Genomic DNA, 17061 nt, shown 5'->3' on the forward strand with positions numbered 1-17061 from the left:
TTTGACCTGCTCACTGGGAAGGCCGCACATGCTCAGTTTCATTCTTTATATGCCTCCTGAGCTCTGATAGGGAGAGCTGAGACACGCCTCCTGAACTGTGATAGGCAGAGCATGGACACGCCCCCTTAGCTGCAGCAGAAAGGACACTCCCCTTGAGCTGTCAGCTTGATATAAATCTAGCAGAGCCATGAATGTGGAGATCTCTGGATCCATGTGAGGTACAGGGCTGGTTTTAGACTTGTTAGAAAGAGGTTGTCATGGACTATATGATGTCTGACTATATGATTTTTATTTTTTACATTAGTCATGGGATAACATACCATCTCAAATTTGCGTGGATTGGCCGATCATGTGACGCTTCTCTTCTGAAAGTCCTTTACCAGTTTCCAGCCTGGAGAATAGACAGGGTGTCACTTTTGCTATGAATGGGGGCAAGCAACATTTCTCTCCTTGGCGCATGCGCAAGCTCCTTAATCCACCTCATCTGCGCATGTGCCAGGGAGAGCAATACTTCTGGCAACCTGATTGGCTGCCACATACTCGCCAACAGTACCGATACAGTCCCATGAATTAGCCCATGTTGGGGGCGGAGTTTATGCAAGTCCCACCTTTTGTGGGTCGCCCCAAGGGAAGGAGCTTGAATGTTACAATGTTTACTTTTCAAATGTTGCTAAGTATGGTTTCCATGGTGATTGTCTTATATTGCTGACTGCTCCACTATTACCTTTTATGAACACCCCCACCCCTTTTTTCTGCTTGCGGTCAGTGAACTGAAACATTCTCGAGTCTGAACACTGTCCTGATTCAGACAGCCGTATATATTTCGGGCTGGTCTGCTGCACATGGGCCCATAGAAGTCAATGGTGCAGTTTTAGGCATGCACTACTTTGGTTCGTGTCTCACGGAGCACAGACCTGGAGACCATTGGAGACAATAGTGTCCGACGCCGTGGACTTATGGACTTCACTGTGTATTAAATGTGTAGATTTTAAATACGGCTGTCTGCATCCCACCTGAGTGTTCTTTAATCATACCCGATATAATCTGACGTAAAAGATTATATTTAATCTGCAGTGAGATTTGTTACTGGTGTCATTGGTGACTAGGGCCTTCAAGAGTTAATTCAGAGCGTCTTCTCCTCGATGTATAAAGGGTTAAAAACAAAACGCTCTGGCTCCTGCAGTTTGATAGTATTACCTTCCATTAGCTCAGCTGGTGACACCCGCTGTGCATTGTGGGGGATGCGAATATATCAGCGCTTTTATGACAAGGAATAATAGCATGAAACCGATCCTCTTGGCAGGTGTCTTCACATATCTAAGCAGCTCACATGAGTGTTACCAGGGTGATACAGTGACTCACATGTACCATGCGTAGCAGGGGTTAAAGACTAGTGTTGAGCGAACTTGTGCGTCCAAAGTTCGGGTTCGGGTCCTCGAAGAATCGCGTTATGGATTCTAACGGAATTTGGAATCCATAACGGGATTATTCGACAACCTGAACTTTTGGACGCAGAACTTAAAACACAAGTTCGCTCAACACTATTAAAGACACATTTACTGTACACGTATATAGCCATATACTATGATAGGCGAGGGTTGTCAATGACTATATGCTAAAACAGCTGCATATATATAGTGTCCTGGAGCATTTGTGGGCATTGTGCAAAGCCATCAACTCCTTACTTTATTGCACTTTGAAGGGTTAAAGGGAATCTGTCACCTGGTTTGACCATATTAAGCTCTCACCATTGCCATGTTTAATAAAATACCTTATTTCCTGCAGTCGTTTTCTTTCTTCTCTTCATGCTTTCATTTTGTTAGAAAAGCGATTTTTGTATTATGCAAATTAACACCGAAGGTGCCCAGAGGGGCGTTATTCTTCCCCCTCTGAGCCCAGTAACGCCCCCCTGCAGTGCCTAGCCCGCCTTAGTTTATAGCCCAAGCACGCCTCCTCGTTATGAACCATTGTCCCACAGCCTAGTTTAACGGCGCCGCCCCCTCCGCTACGTCAACTAATTCATTCAAGCTACGCACCTGGAATCTTCATTTTGTCCGCCGGAAATCTCGTGCAGGCGCAGTACCGCCTACTGCCTGCGCGAACCAATAGCTCCTGAGGGCAACAGCGATAAGAAGACGTCACTGGGCTCGGCGCATGCCCAGTGACTCTGCCTGCCATATAAGAAGACCTCATTATTATAAATGCCACATGGTAGGTGGGGGTTCACATTACAGCTCAGGAGCTTCAATTGACCCCTCAAATTGAAGGGTTTCCAACGTCGTGGCCCCCTAGTTCTGGCAACCGGGGGGGGGTCTTCAATTTTGAATTGACTAATGACGTATGAGTTCTGCTCCAGGAGCTTCAAAGATTCATCCATGAAACACTGTGATCTGCAAACAGTTGCTCATTCCGGCACTCTGCGCTCTATGGAGTCACTTAAGTAAAGACCCGAGGCGCCCCATTCTCCGCTGGCGACCCCCTCCCGGAGCACTACATGTAGAGTGTTTGTTAATGGCAAGGCGTGTGTTGCCGCAACTGATCGCTGCATTTATAAGCTGAGCAATCACGGCTTTTAGTCTTTATGTAATGTTTTGATGGTGGGAGATGTGTGTGGGAAGAGGCTGGTGTCGTGTCTGATGTGTGCAGCTCAAGAGGGTGTACTGTGCTAAAGCAACTGCTTTAAAGGGGGTTGTCCGGGATTTTCATACCGATGGACTATCCTCAGTATCTGATCGGTGGGGGTACGACACCCGGCACCGCCGCTGATCTGCTGTTTGAAGAGGCTGCGGTGCTCCAGTGATCGCTGAGGCCTCTACTTGGGCTAGGGATGTCATGGTCATCCCCACATGGCCAAGTTTCCGCTAAGAACCATTTAAGTGAATGGGTCTGAGCTGCAATACCAAGCTGGCGCTTTGCTTGGTAAGCTGTGAGAGCCAGGCCCTCCTTAAACAGCCCGGTGTCAGATCCCGGCCAATCTGATACTGATGACCTATGCTGAGGGTAGGCCATCAATATGAAATACTCAAGACAACCCCTTTAAAGGGGTTGACCTATTACAACAATATAGTATAGGCGATAAGTGTCTGCCGGGGTCTGGTCGCTGGGGCCTCCACCTGTCACAAAAACGTGTCATGTTCCCCCGTTTGAATGGAGCTGCAAAAATACCCTTTTTAGTGATACTGTGGATGGTACCCAGGTGTAGGAATGCCAGAGTGGTATAGGGTGGCCTAAATGTCCCTTAATGTTGGTGCACGTGTTACGGTGCTCCTACCTGGATACACTGGACCCTAGGCGTTGGCTCCGAAGCAATGAAAAGGGGGGCTGTTGATGAAGGGGATTTAGAAATAAATTCCAGAGTCCAGACCTTGTGATGAAGTTGATAAAAGCTTTCACTTTCATTAAACGTTTCTTTAAACAGTCTCAGGCTTTGTCTTGGTTCCCAGCAGGCGATAGCATGTAAACTCTGGCAGGCAAACAAACTCAAATCTGCAAAATCTGTTGCTCTCTGGCTCTGCTGTGCTGACAGGCTTAAATAGAATCTCTGCTCCTGCAGGATGCTGCAGATTCTCTCTGTAGTCTGACTCTAGGTTTGTCCAGGGAACTTTTCCTCCTGGATTCAGAAGCTCCAAGCTGTGCCTCCACATCCAGTAGAGCTGAAGGTGCTCTAGCTGGTTTACGCCAGGCACGTCCAGCAGGGACGTGCGCATGCTTCCTTCCCCTAGCAGGGGGTAAGCTAGACCTTCCCCTAGCAGGGGTAAACTAGCCTGAATAAAACTGGTCCCCACCCTTACTGCAGGAAATGGGATTAGCCCACTCCTCCACGGGGGAGGGGGGGTTTAGAATGGAATAAACAGCTCCATTCTATGAGACTGTAGCTCTGCCGTGTTTGCTGCCACCTACTGCTGAACCAGGCACATTACATGATAAGATAAACAGTTTCAAGAAATAGATCTGCACAGTGTGACAGTCCTGCTATAAATACACAGAATGACATTAGGTTAACCATAGAAGATAGTAGCAGGGCGTCGAAGTGGTAATGGCACTCTGGGTCATTTTAACTTGTCCTCCTACTTGGATTTAATAGAGCTGGCGAGAAATCAGAAATCCATGAACAAAGTGGTCTCATAATGAGAGCCCTTGTTTATATGCCCTTTGGGGACAAATGACCATCATACTCCCTCAGGCCATTATTGTAAATGACGACTGTGACAAGGTCCCTCAGCAAGATCAGCTGGACCCAAGGCCATCAGTCGATTGCTGATGCGACGACCATCTAAAAGGGGCTACTTCTGATGAGGCAACCCCTTTAAGTAGGGCACGGTTCTGTACAGGATTGGAGTGCCATCCCTGCCCATGGCCTTTGTCTGATATTGCAGCTCAGCGCTACTGAATTTAAAGAGCTGAGCTGCAATATTATATGCAACCTGAGCACAGATGTGGCGCTGTTTTTGCAAGACGTCATCCATATTTCTCTAATCTTGGACAGCCCCTTTAAGTTGTCCTGTTGTTTTTTTCATCAGCTGGGATTTAACTTGGATCCTTCAGAAATATTTTGTTCATCGTTTTGTGTCCCAAAGGGCAAAACTTGTTCTTAATATAAGTGGTTTTCCCAAGGCGACAGTTTCTTCATTTTGCTAATTGTTCTGTAGGAAAATGGCATCTGAATAATCTTAGAGATCCGTTATCATTTAGTGAGTTCACATTAATACTGAAATTCAACATATAATCACTTGATCAATTTGCTCTCTGAATCATGAAGAATCCCTCGGATCCCCGGCCAGCTTCCTGCTCATCATCTCCCTGCATTGTCCTCATGACCTTGCAGTGATGTGATACTCTATCCAAAGCCGCACTCTTCGTACAGCAATGCACTTTCCATAATAATCATCCTGTTCCTGGAAATGACCCATTGCAAGGTATAGATTTCATCCTCCATACCGCAGTCATAGGTCCGGCGGAAGACCTGTGCGACTGTATACTGTCAATGAGCACCAGTTTCTGTAAACTATGATTTTATACCCTCATTTCCTTGCTAGATTTATGGACGGCTGTGCACAGTCACTTGTGTGTCACCAGTAATGATCTAGTAGTGCTTCCTTTTTTCCCCAGTGGTGTACATAGAATAGAAGGGGACTCATTGAAAAGATGAAAAGGTTGCCGGGGAATAAGCTTAACATTTTAATTACTTTAATACTGACAAGAAACAAGAATCTAACTACAATAATACTGCCCCTATGTGCAAGAATATAACTACTATAATACTGCTCCTATGTACAAGAATATAACTACTATAATACTGCCTCCTATGTGCAAGAATATAACTACTATAATACTGCTCCTATGTACAAGAATATAACTACTATAATACTGCCTCCTATGTACAAGAATATAACTACTATAATACTGCCTCCTATGTACAAGAATATAACTACTATAATACTGCCTCCTATGTACAAGAATATACCAACTATAATACTGCCTCCTATGTACAAGAATATAACTTCTATAATACTGCCTCCTATGTACAAGAATATAACTTCTATAATACTGCCTCCTATGTACAAGAATATAACTACTATAATACTGCTCCTATGTACAAGAATATAACTACTATAATACTGCTCCTATATACAAGAATATAACTACTATAATACTGCTCCTATATACAAGAATATAACTACTATAATACCGCTCGTCTGTACAAGAATATAACTACTATAATACTGCCTCCTATGTACGAGAATATAACTACTATAATACTTCCTCCTATGTACAAGAATATAACTACTATAATACTGCCTTCTATGTACAAGAATATAACTACTATAATACCACCTCCTATGTACAAGAATATAACTACTATAATACTGCTCCTATGTACATGGATATAACTACTATAATACTGCCTTCCATGTACAAGAATATAACTACTATAATACTGCATCTCTGTAAGTATGGTTTTCTTCTATGTGTCCATTGAAGGGTTTACGTTTACTGCGGTAGACACCATCGTTATGGGCTCACGCTGATATAAGGCCGTAGTTGCGGTGACTCAGGTGTAATAATCGCGGCGTTCTATATGATGCAAATGTTGTGTCATTTCCGCTGTGTATATTGTGCGTTCCCTGCAGGTTCCATGATGCTTCTTTCAGAAGACGGGGCATTTAGCTGGAAATAGAACAGCCTATAAGTGTGTAATGTGCGTGAGCGCGATTATTAAGTGGTGTCATACAATGGAATCGACATTCAAGTGCCGGGAACTGAATGTCTAATGTGCTGTTTAGCAGGATGAGTGGCTTCAGCGACAATTGTTGAGCCATTTCGGAAGTATTAATTAATAGGCTTAATGGTAGCTAATTATTTATAACGTGGCGGTGTGCGCTGACAGGGCGTCTGGTGTTCCAGTCCTGACAGATGTAACCTGAGACAGACATGAGAGGCTGAATAAAAGCACCTACTCATCGACATGATACAACAGATCAAACCTTGCAGACAGACCGGATCACATGTGTGTGTAATCACCGACACCAGGGGCAGAGCTATAGGGGTGCAGAGGTAGCAGTTACATCTGGGCCCTAGTAACCGAGGGGGCACAAAGGCCCCTGCGCTCACACAGTACTTCTTGGTTGTTCAAAAAGGGGAGTCCCTACTGTGGTCTCAAAGAATGAGGAGGACTGCAGCGTCTGGACTGGAGTCTGTATTTATTTAGGTAGTATGGTCTAGGGTTTTTATTAGTTGAAAAGGGTCTCATGTGGGGTCTGTATTTAGTTAAGGGGTTTAATGTGGGCTCCAGTTTTGAGCCTGTAATAAATTAAAGTGATCAGTCCAGGGTCTGTATTGGGGTAGTCTGGGTTCTTTATTAGTTAAGGGGTTCTGGTCTGGGGTCTATATTTATTTATTTATTTATTTATTTATCTATCTATCTGTTATTTGTATTTGTTTCTAGGATCCGGTCTGTTTTAGTTAAGGTGGTGTAGTCTGGGGCTCTGTATTTGTTTAACAGGTCTGATCTGGAGTGGGTATTAGTTTAGGTGATCTAGGGTCTGTATTTGGTTAGGGGGTCTTGTATGGAGTTTTTATAAGTTTAGATGGTCTGGTTGGGGGTCTGTATTAGTCTCATGGATCCTGTAGAAATTTGTAGGGAAGACATCTGAAATCGGAGACACACAGAGGTATTATGGGCTCCGAGATTTCTATAGGGGACATAATACAGATCCCTACAACTCAGATGTGTGCGTGCGGTCTTACACACCTAAGGGCTAGTGTGTACACTCTAGCAGACATCACTAAGAGCTGTCACCCATAGCAACCAATCAGATTCCAGCTTTCATGTCTCATGTGCAGGATACAGAATGTAAGATGTGATCTGATTGGTTGCTATGGGCAACCCTTCTGCTGTACATGAGGCCTAGGCCTAAGGTTATCATAGTTTTACACCAAATTATTACTGCAGATGTAGAGAATGAGGAAGAACATTTCCCCCAGGGAAATAAACCAAAATGTGATTAATATTTAACAATGACGTGACGCTGGCTATGTATAATACAACCACAAAAAGATTGAAAGTGAGATAACAAACCAATATTTTTCTCATTAGCAAATGATAGCCCTGAATGGAACTCCCTCGCTGGATGTGTGTCAGGCAGGGAACTTGTCTGTCGGGGGTCCAGGATGAACATGTAATGAGAAACAGTTGGGGCCAAATGTAGCAATTAAAGTCTGCAGCGGTGGAAGCGCAGCGTGGCATTCGCGCCGTTTCTTCTCGTTTACTAACCAGCGGACCAAGCAAGAGCACAGAGGCTGCTTATGTGAACCTGGTGTCATGGAGGGGGATGCGCAATGAAGATTCGGTCTGTCACTCAGCTTTTCCAGACCTCTGAAAGGCAAAACAGCAATTCATCCTCCTGTGTAGCTTGGAAGAGTTGGGGCTAGGAAACATGGCTGCTAATGCTGATTGATAATATACAAGCAGCTGGGTTCTTACCACCCATCTTTCTAGACCCCAGAATGCAGGGGAGTAGCTATAGGGGGTGCAGAGGTAGCAGTCGCTACTGGGCCCAGGAGAAAGTCAAGTTACTCCTCTGGCTGGAGGGAAGGGGTTAGGTCAAGGGGGTACCTCAGGCCACATGAAGTCTATGTACTTCCCTGCCCCTGGCCACAAAGCACTGAGGGAAGGGGGGCCCAAGCTGAACTCTTGTACCAGGACCCATGAGCCTTTAGCTACACCCTGCTAGACAGTGATATGTCCTCCCTGTTCATCTCATGGTCTCTTAATAAGTACATTTCTATTCTCTGTGTATTCTGAAATCAGGGCCGTTGCTATAAGGGTGCAGGGCTAGCAATCTTAACCATTCCCTGGTGCCTAAGGGTGGTCCAAAGGCCAATATTGTAAATACACAGTTGCCAAGAGTCCCAAATTTGCAGGGATTGTCCCTCCCTAATTTTCAGAGATAACCCTGGCAAATTCTAGCTGTCCAGGGCCAAAAATGGGAAGGGCTTGCTAAACGCCACCCATAAGTGGTCGTTCCTGGTGGATTGGGTGTTCTGGAGTTGGGGCTTAAAGGTCCTGAATTTACCAACATGAATGTTGGCCAGTGGCATATAGGTATGGGGACAGGGGCGTAGCTAAAGGCTCATGGGCCCTGGTGCAAGAGTTCAGCTTGGGCCCCCTTCCCTCAGAGGCAGGGAAGCACATAGCCTTCATGCTGCCTGAGGCAAAAAATTTAAAGGCACCCCCCATGCCAAATTCTCGACCTAAGGGTCCATTTACATGGATCCACAATACACCCGGCCGACAACCCCCATAGAACTGCCTATTCTTGTCCGCAGTTGCGAACAAGAATAGGACATGTTCTTTTTTTTTGCGGAGCTGCAGACCGGAAGTTCGGGGCGGGTCTCCGGAAATGCGGATGCGGAGAGCACATAATAGAGAATGAATGGGTCCGCACCCATTCCCGATATTGCGGAACGGATGCGGACCCATTTGCGGACGTGTGAATGGACCCTAACCACTTCCCTTCCTAGCCAGAGGTGTAACTTGACCAGTGTGCACTTTCTATAATACTGGTGTCTTCTTATGTACCAGAAGGGTCTTTGGGCCCCCTTAGGCTCCTGGGCCCGGTAGCGACTGCTACCTCTGCACCCCCTATAGCTACGCCCCTGTATGGGGACATTTACTGTAAATCTGAGGAGCAGCAGAGATGAGGAGGTTTTCATAAGAGATGGAGTTGTGTGGGATGGAGTCTGTGTTGGCATCGCCTAGAGCATAGATCTCTAATGATTTTCTCCATCATATAGTAGACACCCCAGAATTTTCACCACTAAAAAAATTCTGAGGCTTAAAGGGGTTGTCTCATTATGGACAATGGGGGCATATCGCTAGGATATGCCCCCATTGTCTTATACAGGGAGTGCAGAATTATTAGGCAAGTTGTATTTTTGAGGATTAATTTTATTATTGAACAACAACCATGTTCTCAATGAACCCAAAAAACTCATTAATATCAAAGCTGAATATTTTTGGAAGTAGTTTTTAGTTTGTTTTTAGTTTTAGCTATTTTAGGGGGATATCTGTGTGTGCAGGTGACTATTACTGTGCATAATTATTAGGCAACTTAACAAAAAACAAATATATACCCATTTCAATTATTTATTTTTACCAGTGAAACCAATATAACATCTCAACATTCACAAATATACATTTCTGACATTCAAAAACAAAACAAAAACAAATCAGTGACCAATATAGCCACCTTTCTTTGCAAGGACACTCAAAAGCCTGCCATCCATGGATTCTGTCAGTGTTTTGATCTGTTCACCATCAACATTGCGTGCAGCAGCAACCACAGCCTCCCAGACACTGTTCAGAGAGGTGTACTGTTTTCCCTCCTTGTAAATCTCACATTTGATGATGGACCACAGGTTCTCAATGGGGTTCAGATCAGGTGAACAAGGAGGCCATGTCATTAGATTTTCTTCTTTTATACCCTTTCTTGCCAGCCACACTGTGGAGTACTTGGACGCGTGTGATGGAGCATTGTCCTGCATGAAAATCATGTTTTTCTTGAAGGATGCAGACTTCTTCCTGTACCACTGCTTGAAGAAGGTGTCTTCCAGAAACTGGCAGTAGGACTGGGAGTTGAGCTTGACTCCATCCTCAACCCGAAAAGGCCCCACAAGCTCATCTTTGATGATACCAGCCCAAACCAGTACTCCACCTCCACCTTGCTGGCGTCTGAGTCGGACTGGAGCTCTCTGCCCTTTACCAATCCAGCCACGGGCCCATCCATCTGGCCCATCAAGACTCACTCTCATTTCATCAGTCCATAAAACCTTAGAAAAATCAGTCTTGAGATATTTCTTGGCCCAGTCTTGACGTTTCAGCTTGTGTGTCTTGTTCAGTGGTGGTCGTCTTTCAGCCTTTCTTACCTTGGCCATGTCTCTGAGTATTGCACACCTTGTGCTTTTGGGCACTCCAGTGATGTTGCAGCTCTGAAATATGGCCAAACTGGTGGCAAGTGGCATCTTGGCAGCTGCACGCTTGACTTTTCTCAGTTCATGGGCAGTTATTTTGCGCCTTGGTTTTTCCACACGCTTCTTGCGACCCTGTTGACTATTTTGAATGAAACGCTTGATTGTTCGATGATCACGCTTCAGAAGCTTTGCAATTTTAAGAGTGCTGCATCCCTCTGCAAGATATCTCACTATTTTTGACTTTTCTGAGCCTGTCAAGTCCTTCTTTTGACCCATTTTGCCAAAGGAAAGGAAGTTGCCTAATAATTATGCACACCTAATATAGGGTGTTGATGTCATTAGACCACACCCCTTCTCATTACAGAGATGCACATCACCTAATATGCTTAATTGGTAGTAGGCTTTCGAGCCTATACAGCTTGGAGTAAGACAACATGCATAAAGAGGATGATGTGGTCAAAATACTCATTTGCCTAATAATTCTGCACGCAGTGTAGGTGCGGGTCCCACTGCTTGGACCCGCACCTATATCGAGAACAGAGCCCCGCAAGGTGGTGGCTGGAGGACACCGGTCCGGCCACCACGAAGCCAGCTCCCCATAGAAGTGAATGGGAGCGTACCGCTCATGCGCGGCCCCTGCTCCCATTCATTTCTATGGAGCCGACCGAAATAGCCGAGCCAGCTCTTGGCTATTTTCACTGGCCCCATAGAAAATGAATGGAGGGCGGTTGCGCATGGACAGTGCGCCCTCCTTCACTTGCGGGGTCCTGTTCTCAATATAGGTGCGGGTCCCAGACAACCCCTTTAAGTCAAGTGATGACAGTGGAGGAATCTGAGAGTTTGTGTCTCTGATTGCTGGAGTTAAACCCCTTGCACGTAACTCTGCTCCCGAATTTCCATTTATAAAAAGGGAAGATGCATTCAAATCAATGGACCTGAAGCTCTCCCTTCTTAACTGTGGTGGTGCTCCAAGCCTAAGGATCCCACCAACAGGAAGTTCTGCCTCGTATGTAAAAATGTTATAAACTTTCAGCTGGATTTCTCCTTATCCTTTTAAGAAATGATGGGCACCAAGCCGCATTGATGACTACAGAGATATGGAAGGTGAGGGATTATGGGAAGTGGATGTAGGGCCCACCCATGAGGTCCAACCCTTAGCAAGTTATAACTTATATAATCCCTGCACTACCTGTCTTGATAAGATGACATGTCGTCCATAATGTTGCGACCATATTGTGTGTTGAAACTGTACTTTACCCTTGGTCATGAGACATCATCACATCAAGATCATAAGGTCAGGACTTGGGGGATCCTCAGATGGTGGCAGCATAAGAAGAAAGGTGTATTTTAAGGTAATTTTCTATTTTGAGGAACATGAGGATGGTTTTCCAACGAGTAGAAATCCTTTTGAAGGATGGGTTCATACAAGTACTTTGCAAATGATTGAGACAGGTTCCATCTATCACAAACCAAAAATTCATATATGTCCTCACTCACACATGACAAGCGGCTAGTGCATTATTTTCTATGTCATCCTGAAGGACTCCGCAGAGAAAATCTGATGCTTCTAAAGGACCCTTTGAGTCATTCACAGTATTTAATCAATCCTCGGCTAATCTCATATCTATTTTGCATTGTCTTATGCTCTAAATTTAGATCAGTGATGTCATGAATTACTTTTCTATTATATCTCTCCAATTAAGAGGATGGGATTTCGGGGAAGGAAGCAAAGAGATAAAGAAAGAATTCTGCTTGTGAGGGAAATCTTAGATGAGGTACAAAATTCTGTACTGACTAATTTTTTTAATGCATCTTCATAGGGTCAGAGCTCCATTTTAATGATACAAGGATCCAAATCTCCAGCATAGACGGGAATAATGATAAAAACACCTGGCTATCTGCAGTCACCACTAGGGGGAGCTCACTGCAGACAACGTATACATTGAACTTAAAATGAACACAGTGTACAATAAACCCCCCTAGTTGTAGTGAAAGGCAACCAGAACTTCATTTTTTATGGCTATGTGAAGGAAAGCAGGGGATTTGGAGCTTTGTATTAGAAAATAACAAAACTGCAACCACTATAATAATAAATAATGCAATTAATTATAATATAATTTTTTCTTAGATTTTATTTTCTTTAATTAATGTGCCCACTCCCACACTGCCTATAGGAACAGAAATATTAACTAGGTGACCCTTCTCTCTGTATGCCCGCTATATATCTGCAGTGCTGAAGTTTTGGAAATGGGACATCCTGTGTCTCTAAGCAATTTGGGACTGACTTCTGGTCACTGGTTCACATATCAAAAGGATATTTGGAGAATGCAATGGTGCCCTGTAGTTCAACTTTGATATAAATGTTGTACAACTTCTATCATTTATTTTGGTGAAAGGTTACATTTAAAAAAAGTTAATAATCCTCAAAAGTATTGTAAATTCTGGCTTTGTAATTTAATGCATTGTGGTTCCTTTCAGATCCATCCTGCTCCACGTCTATTCTCAGAAAATGCCTACACAACATGTTATCAAAGAAGATACAATACATCACGTTCTAGAGCATGAAATTGTTGAAAAAACTCATTTTGGGATTTATTGCTGCACCTTGGGCCCATTGTTGGAGGTCTGAAACTAGGACACGGCTCGTCTAAATAACAAAAAAATATCCATTCAAGCAACGTCTTAGCATTGATTAATGACTTCCTTACAATTCATTCACAATGTTGGAGAAATGCTAAGCGCCTGTATGTCTTCTGCTCAATACTATGCAACACCTGAGCTGCAATATTTATTAAACGGAAACTCCAGTGTTATAGTACTTGTGTTCTTATACTACTAGCAATATTATAGTAGTTATATTTTTGTACGTAGAAGCAGTATTATAGTAATTATATTCTTATATACAGGAGTAGAATTACAGTAGTTATATTCTTGTACATAGGGGCAGTATTATAATAGTTATATTCTTGTACATAGGAGCAGTATTATAGTAGTTATATTCTTGTACATAGGAGCAGTATTATAGTAGTTATATCCTTGTACATAGGAGGCAGTATTATAGTAGTTATATTCTTGTACATAGGAGGCAGTATTATAATAGTTATATTCTTGTACATAGGAGCAGTATTATAGTAGTTATATTCTTGTACATAGGAGGCAGTATTATAGTAGTTATATTCTTGTACATAGGAGGCAGTATTATAGTAGTTATATTCCTGTACATAGGAGGCTGTATTATAGTAGTTATATTCTTGTACATAGGAGGCAGTATTATAGTAGTTATATTCCTGTACATAGGAGCAGTATTATAGTAGTTATATTCTTGTACAGAGGAGCAGTATTATAGTAGTTATATTCCTGTACATAGGAGCAGTATTATATTAGTTATATTCTTGTACATAGGAGGCAGTATTATAGTAGTTATATTCCTGTACATAGGAGCAGTATTATAGTAGTTATATTCTTGTACATAGGAGGCAGTATTATAGTAGTTATATTCTTGTACATAGGAGGCAGTATTATAGTAGTTATATTCTTGTACATAGGAGGCAGTATTATAGTAGTTATATTCCTGTACATAGGAGCAGTATTATATTAGTTATATTCTTGTACATAGGAGGCAGTATTATAGTAGTTATATTCCTGTACATAGGAGCAGTATTATAGTAGTTATATTCTTGTACATAGGAGGCAGTATTATAGTAGTTATATTCTTGTACATAGGAGGCAGTATTATAGTAGGTATATTCTTGTACATAGGAGGCAGTATTATAGTAGTTATATTCTTGTACATAGGAGGCAGTATTATAGTAGTTATATTCTTGTACATAGGAGCAGTATTATAGTAGTTATATTCCTGTACATAGGAGGCAGTATTATAGTAGTTATATTCTTGTACATAGGATGCAGTATTATAGTAGTTATATTCCTGTACATAGGAGCAGTATTATAGTAGTTATATTCTTGTACATAGGGGCAGTATTATAGTAGTTATATTCCTGTACATAGGAGCAGTATTATAGTAGTTATATTCTTGTACATAGGAGCAGTATTATAGTAGTTATATTCTTGTACATAGGAGCAGTATTATAGTAGTTATATTCCTGTACATAGGAGCAGTATTATAGTAGTTATATTCTTGTACATAGGAGCACTATTATAGTAGTTATATTCCTGTACATAGGAGGCAGTATTATAGTAGTTATATTCTTGTACATAGGAGGCAGTATTATAGTAGTTATATTCCTGTACATAGGAGCAGTATTATAGTAGTTATATTCTTGTACATAGGGGCAGTATTATAGTAGTTATATTCCTGTACATAGGAGCAGTATTATAGTAGTTATATTCTTGTACATAGGAGGCAGTGAGGCAGTATTATAGTAGTTATATTCTTGTACATAGGAGCAGTATTATAGTAGTTATATTCTTGTACATAGGAGGCAGTATTATAGTAGTTATATTCTTGTACATAGGGGCAGTATTATAGTAGTTATATTCCTGTACATAGGAGCAGTATTATAGTAGTTATATTCCTGTACATAGGAGGCAGTATTATAGTAGTTATATTCCTGTACATAGGAGGCAGTATTATAGTAGTTATATTCTTGTACATTGGAGCAGTATTATAGTAGTTATATTCTTGTACATAGGAGGCAGTATTATAGTAGTTATATTCTTGTACATAGGGGCAGTATTATAGTAGTTATATTCCTGTACATAGGAGCAGTATTATAGTAGTTATATTCCTGTACATAGGAGCAGTATTATAGTAGTTATATTCCTGTACATAGGAGGCAGTATTATAGTAGTTATATTCTTGTACATTGGAGCAGTATTATAGTAGTTATATTCTTGTACATAGGAGGCAGTATTATAGTAGTTATATTCCTGTACATAGGAGCAGTATTATAGTAGTTATATTCTTGTACATAGGAGCAGTATTATAGTAGTTATATTCTTGTACATAGGAGCAGTATTATAGTAGTTATCATCTTGTACATAGGAGGCAGTATTATAGTAGTTATATTCTTGTACATAGGAGGCAGTATTATAGTAGTTATATTCTTGTACATAGGAGGCAGTATTATAGTAGTTATATTCTTGTACATAGGAGGCAGTATTATAGTAGTTATATTCTTGTACATAGGAGGCAGTATTATAGTAGTTATATTCTTGTACATAGGAGGCAGTATTATAGTAGTTATATTCTTGTATTTAGGGGCAGTATTATAGTAATATTCTTGTACATAGGAGCAGTATTATAGTAGTAGTAGTAGCTATTTTCCCCTATATACGATTAAAGGGCTTCTGTCACCCCCCAACCCCCAATTTTCAGTTTTTGACTTATTATATTTGTTAATGTAAGCAGATTCCATATATGCCCCTCTTACCTCGGGCTGTGCAATAATTACAGTAAAAAACATACTTTTATTATATGTAAATTTCTTCACTACCAGCAAGTTGGGTGGACTTGCTGATAGCCGCCGCATCCTCTGTTTGAAAAAACGCCCCCTCCTCCACTTGATTGACAGGGCCAGCAAGCGCTCTCCTCCTCTCGCTGGCCCTGCCTGCAGTCTCAAATCCTGCGCCGTACCGGTCGTCATTCGACGCAGGCGCTCTGAGAGAAGGACGCTCGCTTGGCCGCTCCTCCTTCATTGCGCCTGCGCCGATGACGTCAGCCCCCCTACACCCGGAAGAGAAGTCTTCTCTTCCGGGTGTAGGGCTGACATCATTGGCGCAGGCGCACTGAGGAAAGAGCGGCCGTCCTTCTCTCAGAGCGCCTGCGCCGAATGATGACCGGTACAGCGCAGGCGCGGGGTTTGAGACTGCAGGCAGGGCCAGCGAGAGGAGGAGAGCGCTCGCTGGCCCTGTCAATCAAGTGGAGGAGGGGGCGTTTTTTCAAACAGAGGATGCGGCGGCTACCAGCAAGTCCACCCAACTTGCTGGTAGTGAAGAAATTTACATATAATAAAAGTATGTTTTTTACTGTAATTACTGCACCGTCCGAGGTAAGAGGGGCATATGTGGAATCTGCTTACATTAACAAATATAATAAGTCAAAAACTGAAAATTGGGGGTTGGGTAGTGACAGAAGCCCTTTAAGCATATGGGAGCATAAAACTGGTGACACATTCCGCATCATGTCCGTTCCATTGCCCCGCAAAAAATATTGTGCACGTCCTATTTTTTTCTAGTTTGCGGACAAGGATAGGCATTATTACAATGGATCTGCAAAAAAAAGGATCCTCAAAAAAAAAACGGATACCATACTGAATGTCATCCGTTTTTTTTGCGGATCGCAAAACACATACGGTCGTGTGCATGTAGCCTTAAACAGAAGGCTTGCAGTTGTAAGACATGAGGCAACACTTATCTCTGAGGAACCAAAAGTGTTTGGGCTGCCAAAATCTGATCTTTGTATCCATCAATGAACGTACTCTCTTGAGGAGCTATTAGACAGTAAGTATACTGTCAACAGAATGGCCTAGACTATAGCTTATTTCGATCTTAAACGACGTATAACGACGCTTAGAGTTTTTATTTACTACCAACCCTCTTTCCAGAAATGTTATAGATGCATCAACC

The 17061-nt window shown here is 42.4% G+C and overlaps 1 protein-coding gene across 2 annotated transcripts in view; it reads right to left on the bottom strand.

Annotated features, from left to right (window-relative positions):
* Window positions 1-17061, bottom strand: part of LOC120979535 (G-protein coupled receptor 22-like) — a 182714-nt gene that overhangs the window by 54972 nt on the left and 110681 nt on the right. The window contains exon 1 of one of the 2 annotated variants that reach the window (XM_040408338.1): window positions 321-374. The exons of the other annotated variant lie outside the window; for it this stretch is intronic. The gene's annotated coding sequence lies outside the window, so the exon portion shown is untranslated. Of the gene's footprint in view, window positions 1-320; window positions 375-17061 lie in introns of those variants that run through there. 2 annotated transcript variants of the gene reach the window in all.

This window comes from Bufo bufo, chromosome 9 (genome assembly GCF_905171765.1).
Source record: "Bufo bufo chromosome 9, aBufBuf1.1, whole genome shotgun sequence".
Lineage (NCBI taxonomy): Eukaryota > Metazoa > Chordata > Amphibia > Anura > Bufonidae > Bufo > Bufo bufo.